Source organism: Canis lupus, chromosome 24 (genome assembly GCF_011100685.1).
Source record: "Canis lupus familiaris isolate Mischka breed German Shepherd chromosome 24, alternate assembly UU_Cfam_GSD_1.0, whole genome shotgun sequence".
Classification (NCBI taxonomy): Eukaryota; Metazoa; Chordata; class Mammalia; order Carnivora; family Canidae; genus Canis; species Canis lupus.
In genome coordinates, this window is record NC_049245.1 from 47,350,146 (window position 1) to 47,359,575 (window position 9,430).

Here is a 9,430-nt window from a genome sequence, read left to right on the forward strand (position 1 = left end):
GCCTGCGGGGTACGCACAGGAGGGCCCTGTGGGTCACACCCCCGGAGCCCGGGGAACCCGGGCAGCCTGCGCGTGGGCGAGCACAGGAGACGCTGCCACGGCAGCCGCGCCCCTGCTGCACCCGCACCCCCACTGGGCTGGCCGCAGGGACAACAGCGAGCTTGGGGGGCACTGCCGGAAGGGACAGGGACGCAGGGGATGTTGACCTGCTGAGAACTTTGCAGGAGACCCGGGCTCTCAGAGGAAGGGGGATGTGCAAACAGGGGGGGGTGTCGGTGGTTCCGAGAGCTGATTCCTGCAGATTTCACCCCAGACTGGCTCCAGCCATGTGGGGCCTGCGAGGCTGGAGGCCAGAGGGAGGGGCTCCCGATCCCCTGATCGCCCGAGCTGGCCCCGGCCTCCACGGGCAGCACTGGGGGCTTAGCCTGGGGTCCCTGACGCGCAGCCTGGGCAGAGGTTTGGGGCACACAGCTGGTATGGAGGTGATGCCAGCAGGTGGGTGAGGAGCCGGGAGGGGGCCTCTGATGCTCGGTGAGCACCGCAGGGCCAGGCCCACGGGGGACGCAGGCTGTCGCCCACAATTCCAGGCACCTCAGTCGGGGCGTCTCCGTCTGCCAGCGCCCTCAGCCTGTCCCCCATGTCCCACTCCCGGCCACGGACGTCCTCAGACGGGAGGTTCCGGGCCTGTGGTGGCCTCTGGGGTGGCCGCGGGGATGTCCACCCGGCCCCTGCGGCCCCTGCCGCGGTCCACACCGAGGGGGGCCCCGGAGCCGCACCCCCGGCGGGCAGCGGGCTGGCTCGGCTCGGGTTTGTAAATCAGCCGAGGCCGGGGTTTCGTGCCGCCAGCCTGCCGGGCAGCGGTGCCACAGCTGCCGAGGGGGACTGCCCGGCGGTGACTCATGTGGGCCTGAGATTTACTCTCTCGTTTTGGGCATGAATAACCAAGTTCCCACAAATCTGTCAGGGCTTTTGAGTCAGGTTTGCCAGTAAGAATGACCAAATCAAATCCATCTTCCGAGGCCTTTTACGGGGCCTCTCCTCCCCCACCGGCAACGCGGGGTGACAGGCAGCAGGGTCCCCAGGGAGCCCACGGGAGCCGGGGCAGGGAGGCTGCCGCGGGACACCCTCCTGCACCCGGGGGCCCAGTGTGCGGCCCCCAGGCTGTTCCCTGGCCCCCACCCAGGCAGCTCCGACACTGGCCCCTCCCAGCGTGTCGCCGTGTCCTGGGGGGCCTGGGCCCCTATCACCTGGAACGGGAGAGATGTGGGTCCCTCGAGGTCCAGGGTGGTGGGCTTGTGGGGTGACTCGGGCAGAGGACGGTTCCTGCCAGCAGGTGGCAGGGGCTTGGCCTCCACCCGGCACCTGTGTTTTGGGGAACGGGGTCCAGGCCCAGGGCGGGTGCTGCTCCTGGGCGTCTCCCTACTTCCTGCAGCGCGTTCCCTGCCCCAGCACCCTCTTCTCTGCTTATCAAAATTGACTTATTTTTCAAGGTCAAGCTCAAGGTCACCTTGTCCATGAAGTCTCCGCGCTGAGTGGCAGCCTCCTGGTCTCCAAAAGCCCCTTCTTTATGTGGCGAAGTTTGGCTGGCAGCTCGGCCTGGCTCAGGGGCTGGCTGTTTGCACATCTGCTTCCCCACACAGACAGTCTGGGACTCTGGCCCTGCTGGTGCAGAGGTGACTCCACACCTGGCACCTGGTGGCCAGTGGTCACCTCACCTCATCCTCACTGTGGCTCCAACTGGGGGAGTTCGGCTTCCCAGGCCACACAGCACTTGGCAGGCAGAGCTGGGGCTCGAGTCCAGCCCAGGGTGGCCCCACGATGTCAGGACCTCGGGGTGGGGCCCTGGGTCTAGTGAGCCTGGAGAACTCAGGCGGACGGGGGGACTTAGGAGGCCACAGGTAGCATGGCTCCTGCAGGGGCGTCTGCTGGGCATTGTCAGGCCTGTCAGCTCCCCACACTCCTCACGCTGTCCCAGCACGTGCCTCTGCACAGGCTCCCCGACATCCCCATCTCACAGATGGGGAGAGTGAGACAGTGGACGCCACCTGGGTTGGGTCACACAGCCGGTGAACAGGATCAAATCAGCCAGCTCGGTCAGCACCAAGGGGCCCAAGGGGTCTGGCAGCGGGCGAGCGGCTGCAGGGGTGACTGGGTTTCACTGGCATCTCCCGTCCACACTGGGAACGGGGACCGCGTGCACATGGGTGGACTGCAGGGGGCTCTGGATGCCACCCGAGGCCACTGGGTCAGAGCTGGTGGGGCCCCAAGTACGCCAGCCAGCCGGGCCGGGGGGCGGCCAGTGGCTGCGGGCCATCCGAGGGAGCCTTTGCCACACGTGAGCCAGCGCCTGGCCACGGCCAGAGCTCAGCCCCTGCGGCAGCTCAGCCCCTGCCCCTCCGTGTGCAGGCGCTGTGGGGGGTCAGTCCAGGACGGCATCGGGACCCCCCAGGACCCCGCCTGGGACCTGTCTGCACCCCCCGCTCCTCCTGCCGTAGCCCGCTCTCCTGCTCTCCAGGGGCACCGCTGCAGCCCGCGGCCCGCAGCCCTCCTGACCTTTGTCCCTTGGCTGCTCTGTTTAAGGGACCCCGACTTGCGGGCCAGGAGGGAGATTTCCCTGCAGGGCTTTCAGCTCCTGAGGGCACCCCAGCGAGGCTTCCTTCTAAGAGACACCCGCAGTCAGGACAGCAGGCCGAGCTGTGTGTGCCCGGGGTCAGGGCGGGGCCGGGGGGCCCGGCCCTCGCTGGGGGGTGAGGGGCCCCTGGGGGGAGACCCTGCAGCTGGACTCCCTCTCCAGGGCGCTATGGCCCGACCCTGTGGACTGGACCTTCGAGGGCTCCCCTCAGCTGGCCCTCCTGGCAGCCAGACACACAACTGGGGGGGCCATCCTGCCCCCCAGGAATGCTGCCCAGCCCGGGTTGGGGACAAGCCCTTGTCTGGGCGTCTTGCACCAGAACCTGTGGCCCTCTCGGGAACCCTTGCCGAAGGGGGCAGGACGGGGCTGGCGGGGGCCTGGAGTCATGGCCCCAGCCCCCAGCCCCAGCACCAGCACCCAGCCCCAGTCCCAGTCCCAACCCCAGTCCCCAGCACCCAGCCCCAGTCCCCAGCACCCAGCCCCAGGCCCCAGTCCCAACCCCAGTCCCCAGCACCCAGCCCCAGTCTCCATTCCCAGCCCTAGCACTCAGCACCCAGCCCCAGCCCCCGTCCCCAGCCCCAGTCCCCAGCCCCAGCACCCAGCACCCAGTCCCAGCACCTGGCCCCCAGCCCCAGCTCCCAGTCCCCAGCCCCCAGTCCCCATCCCACAGCACCCAGTACCCAGCACCCAGCACCTGGCCCCCAGCCCCCAGCACCCTCCCCCAGCCCCACCACCCAGAACCGAGCACCCAGTCTCCAGCACCCAGCCCCCAGCTCCAGCACCCAGCCCCAGCACCCAGCACCCAGCCCCCAGCCCCAGCCCCAGCACCTAGCACTGACCCCCATGGCTGACGGGAGGCCGCCTGGGCTGTGGTTCCATCAGCAGGACGCAGCTCTAGGCTGGAGCCAGAGAGAAGTCGGGAGCTCCGGGGGTGGGGGGCGGCCCAGGACAGCGCCCCCCTGCCCGGCCCCGAGAGTAACTCCGTGGACCCAGACGGAGGGGGGCACGCGGCTCCGGCGGCCAGCGAAGGGGGCAGCATCTGCCCCCGCCCGGAAGGCTGCGGTTACTGTAGCACCGGGGAAACTGAGGCCCGCGGGCTAAGCCTCTGCGGGTGTGGCGGGTGGGCGGCCCCAGGTCGAGGGCCCGGAGCGCACCCCCGGGGCAGCGGCACAGCAGGGGGGGGCACCTCCCTCACCCCCCCGCAGCCCGGACCCGCCCCCGCCCCGTCACCAGGCCCCCAGCCTTGCCCGGCGCCCCAGCCCTGCTTCCCCCCTTCCAGCCCCTTCCCGCGCCCCCCCCACCCGCCGGAGCCTTGTCACAGTCGCACCCAGCGGCACCCTGGAGCCCTTACCCGCCAGGCCTGGACCCCACGCAGCGTCCACCGCCAGGCCGCTGTCCCGTGTGGGGGGGGAGGGGGCTGGAGAAGCCCCACGTGAGCGCAGAGGGGGGCCATGGCCTCCCCAGGCCTGGGTTCAGGTCCCCTCCATCCTTCACGGCTGTATGCACCCGCAGGCGCCTCCACCTCCGGTGCCTCAGTTTCCTCCCAGGACAGCGGGAGCAGGACGCTGCCTCCGTGGGCCACAACCTAGCGGGGGGTTGGGGGAGGCCCCGATACCTGAGCCGCTGAGACACTGTCAGGTGTGAACACGAGCAGGTGGGACTGACGGGCGGGTCCAGGAAGGCGGCGCCCAGGGGAGGCAGCAGGTGCAAAGGCCCTGAGGTGCCTGGGACAGATGGGTGGTCCACCCCGTGGAGGGAGGCCCTCCTGGCCGGGGCCGGGCTGAGGGGGCCGGGGACACATCCCCGAGCTGGCCGGGCTTACTCCGCGGGCAGGGGCAGGGGCAGGGGCAGGGGCGGGCAGGAGGCAGGCCCAGGTCCCTGTGTTCATAAGATCCAGTTGGCTGCCGCGGGGAGGGCAGCGGAGCCTGGCGGCAGTGAGGACGCCGGGCTCCCGGGGACCTCAGGTGATGTGCTGGCAGCCGAAGGGGAGGGGACACCCCCTCTGTTCTGAGGCTGGAGGCACAGGCTGGAGAGTGGACGGCGTGAGGTGAGGCGCCTCGGCGGGGGGACACCCAGACCCTCGGGCGTCGACGGCGGAGCTTGGGGCGGCCTGGGGAGCCGGCGGACGGCGGTGCCTGGCCTCCCCGCGTCTGGGCCGTCCGCTGGGCCTTCAGGGGGCCAAGCAGTGGCCGTGGGCCCAGTGGGAGAATTCTGGAACGGGGGCGTGAATTTGGGGTCATCCACACGCAGGTGACCTGTGCCCCGGGGCCTCTGACACCACGACCCGAGGAGGAAGGGTGGGGCGTGGGGATAAAGGTGGAGTCAGTACGACAGAGGTCGCTGGTCAGGGGACAGGCAGTTTGGTCCAGATCGGTAGCGAGCTTGTTCAGTGCCACTCGAGGTCCCCCCACCCCCCGCGCCCCATTTACTCCCCCAGCATCCCCGTGGCAGTGTGCCATCGTCCGCACAGGGAAACTGAGGCTCCGGGCAGGCCTGTGCCCCCACAGGGTTCTCCCGGGGAGGCCTGCGGGCGAGCCGCGGGGGAGCCAGGGCTGTAGGGGGCGGCGGCCCGTCTCCCATCCGCAGGTGAGAAGCTTGGGTTCCTGAGATTGCCCAACTCCACCTGCCCCAAGGGGAACCCACACTTGGGTTGCAGCAAAATACACGGAGGACCGCCCGCCCGCAGCCCCCTGCACACCCGCACCCGGCCTTCCCAGCCGGCCGGAGGCGGCGCCTTCAGCCCCCCAGGGCCCTGATGCGGGGGGGGGGGGCGGGGGGGGCAGAGAATTGGGGAAGCGGGACCATGGGGGCCTCCTGCGCCCAGAGCGCTTCCCAGTGGAACAGGTGCTGTGACTTGTCCACGCTCACGAGCGCCCGGGGACCCACAGGACCCTGAGCCTGGGGCGGGGGCGGGGGAGGTGGCCGGAGAGGGAGTGAGGAGGGGCGCTGGTTCTCGGGCTCCCCCAGGTGCACCCGGAGGGCTTGTCCAGGCCCCGCGCGCAGCCGGTGTGGGGCCTCGAGCATGCGCGCTCCCACGATGCTACGGGTCGGGGACCCCCTGACGACCACTGACCCGGGGGTCCTACCCAGCCGGCTGCCAAGACTCCCTACGTCAGAGTTTGGGAAGGGAGGAGGGAGGGGCCGGAGTCGTGAGAGAATCTTGGAAAGTTCTCTGATGGGTCCCGCGTGGGCCTGGCGAGGAGCATGAGGAGCACGAGGAGCACGAGGAGCACGGGCCGCTCACCGGGAGGAGCTGGTTAGGGCTTCCTAGGTTGTGGGGCTGAAAGGAGGACCAGCCAGGGGCCTTGGTGCGAACAGATGCCGCGCCTGCCGCCCGGAGCCCCCAGGGAGGGCCTGGGCTGGGGCCTGGACAGGGTCGCAGGGGGATAAGCCCTGAGACCCAGCGAGAAACACGGGTGGCCGGGCGGCATCACGCGTGGACACAGCCTCCGGCGTGCTGCTCGTCTGAGGTCACCCCTGCCTGCGTCCCGCTGGGGAGGCTCTGGGAGGGCGCAGGGCCGGGACAGTTCTGGAAGCCCGTGTGGTGGGAGCGCGTCGAGGCCAGGGGCACCACTGGGCACAGAGGGTGACTGCTCCTCCCTTGGCTTAGAGTCACCTCTCTGGCTTTTATTTGGGTTTATTAGTGTCTGTGAATCCTCTGAAGACAGTACTGCCCCCGCCCAAACCGCTGAACCACCGAACCGCCTCCCCAGCCCCGGTACTAACTAAGGGTCAATTAAAATCCCAGCAGGAGAGGGAGAGGGAGGGGAGGGGGGGGGGAGGGGAGGAGAGCCGAGCCTGGGACGTCCATGTCCGCGGAGCTCTTGGGGCCTCCTGGGCGGGAGGCTCAGGTCCTGAGTGGACGTGTCCAGCGGCCCCCCCAGGCCCTGCCCGTCCCGGGACATTGGCTCAGCCCCTCGGTCACGCTGACGTCCAGCAGACAGCAAGTGCTTGAAACCAGCCAGCACCCCGGGCCTTGGACACGAAGGTGTCTGTTGGTGCCAGGCGAGGCAGAGGTTTGGCAAAGGACCAACGCGCGGGTGACAGGCACAATATGGTCTCGCACTGCAGCGGCCTTCCCCGTGCCAGCTCCCAGGGTGCCCCGGCGCCAGTCCCGGCCTCTGAGTGGAGCCCCGCGCAGGGCCAGGCCTTCCCAGGCTGGCCGGGTCAGGCGTGGGGAGGAGCCTCCATGTTCACCCCGTGGGGACGTGGGGGCCCGGAGACAGATGGCAGAGGTGTGGGGCAGCTGGTGGGCTGCGGGGAGACGAGAACCTGGACGGGCACACTGGGCCCCCGCGCCGCCGTCTCGGCACCAGCTCACTCCGGGGGGCCCTGGGGATGGCACGTGCGGGGCCTTGCCAGTGCCGGTGGCGGGGCAGGGGACGGCCTCCCGTGGGCATCCAGCCCGCGCCGTCCTCACGGCGAGCACAGGTGAGGGGACGGAGGCTCCACAGGCCGGAGGGCCCCAGCGCGTCGAGGCAAGGACGGAGCGGGACGGCGCCCCGCCTGCTCCCGGCGCGCAGATCTGGCGGAGGCGGGCACCCAGAGCCAGCTCAGGGGGCGGTGCAGGGAGCCTTCAACGGGGCTGGTGGCCAGTGCGGCAGAGGCCGCTACGTGAGGCTGGGAGCACCCACGGCGCCTGCGGGAAGAAGGGTCGACCCTGGGGGGCTTTGAAGCTCAGGGCAACACGAGAGCCACGGGGGCGCGGCCGCGACCGGGGGGCCCTGGCCAGACAGCCGCGGTCAGCTGGGGTGCGCTGGGCTTCCCGGGAGGCGGAAGGGAAGGCCGGGCCGCGCTCCCCAGACGGTGGCCGGGCTGGCTGACACCACAGAAAGCCGTCCCCGCGTGGTTCCGGGGGCTGGAGTCTGCGGTCAGGGTGCCAGGGCCATCTGGTTCCTGCCGAGGGCCTCCTCCCGGCCCGAGGGCTGCATTCGGCGCGCTGTGTCCTCGGACGGATTCCCACGGGGAGGGCCCCAACCTCCTGACCTCGCCTGCCCGTAATCCCTGCCCGGGAGCCCGCCTCCGAATACCGTCACGCCGGGCGGAGTTAGGGTTTCAACATAGGAGTTTTCAGGGAGTTTGGGGTGTGGTGCATAAGCATTCGGCCTGTAACAGATACGAAATTCCTCAACAAATACTAGGAAATTGAATCCAGCAAAAATAAGTATCTCATGACTAAGTGACTCCTCCCTGTGATGCACGGCTGGCTCCACGATGTTGCAGTCACCGGAGCAGCCGATGCTGCAAGAATATTTGAAGATATTTCACTTCTACTCATGATGAAAACCCTCAGCACACTAGGGATAGGAGGGAACTCCAAGCTGATTAAAGGCATCTGCAAAAGAATAATAATAAGCCAGAAACCCAAACCTAGCATCATTTTTGGTGGCGAAAGGCCTAGACAGTGTGATAAGACAACGAACAAGCGCGTGTACGACCTACGGGCTGGAGGATTAAACAGCCGCCTCTGTCCACAGATACTACGCACGGGTCTACGTAGAAGTCCTGGAGAACTTACAAAAAGCTACAAGAACCAGCACAAGTGAGTTTTGCAAGGTCCTCAGGTACAAGGTCACTCTACAAACATCCGTCCCCCGTGCGTATCCGAGCAACGATCAATCAATAACTGAAATTTTTGACCAGGACCGTGTACAATATGGCACTGAACACTGTATGAAACCCTCGGATGCGCATCCAACGAGACGGCGTAGATTTCGTAAGAGGAGGACCCCAGGACCCTGGCTATGGAAGTCAGCTAAGCCCACAGGTGAGAGACCAACCACGTCCACAGATCGTCCGCGTGTTCGTCTTCCCCAAACCGCTCCACAGATCCGATGTAAATGTAAACAAAAGAAAACACAAATAGTCAAAAAGCAGAAGCAGCAGAAAGTTTTTGTAGAACTTGGAAAACCTACTTTAAAACTTACGGGGAGATGGGATCCCTGGGTGGCGCAGCGGCTTGGTGCCTGCCTTTGGCCCAGGGCGCGATCCTGGAGACCCGGGATCGAATCCCACGTCGGGCTCCCGGTGCATGGAGCCTGCTTCTCTCTCTGCCTGTGTCTCTGCCTCTCTCTCTCTCTCTCTCTGTGACTATCATAAATAAATAAAAATTAAAAAAAATAAATAAATAAAAATAAAAAATAAACTTACGGGGAGGGCAGCCCCGGTGGCTCAGCAGTTTAGCGCTGCCTTCAGCCCAGGGCATGATCCTGGAGACCCGGGATGGAGTCCTGCTTCGGGCTCCCTGCATAGAGCCTGCTTCTCTCTCTCTCTCTCTCTCTCTCTCTCTCTCTCTCTGTCTCAAATAAATAAAATCTTTTAAAAAAATTTTTTAAAAATTAAAAAATAAAAGTTATGGAGAAAGGGAAAGGAGCTGGAATCACCAAAAGAAGTGTTTGGGGAAGAATAAAGCTGGCAGGTGCACACTACCTGATTCCGAGTCTTCCTATGAAGCTGCAGTGATTAAGAGAGTGTGGTATTTACGATACGATACAGCCCACTGACTTCACTGAAGGTTCAATGATTGTACAACAGGGAAAAAAACAGTCTTTTTTAACAAATGGGGCTGGAACCATCAGATGTTCGTATGCCAAAAAAAAAAAAACAAGGGAGAGAGAGAGAAAGAAAAGAATCTTGACTCATGCACTGCAGCACGTACAAAAATTAATTCAAAAGGGTTCATAGGGACGCCTGGGTGGCTCAGCGGTTGGGCATCTGCCTTCCAGCTCGGGCCGTGATCCTGGGGTCCCGGGATCGAGTCCTGCATCAGGCTCCCTGCATGGAGCTTGCTTCTCCCTC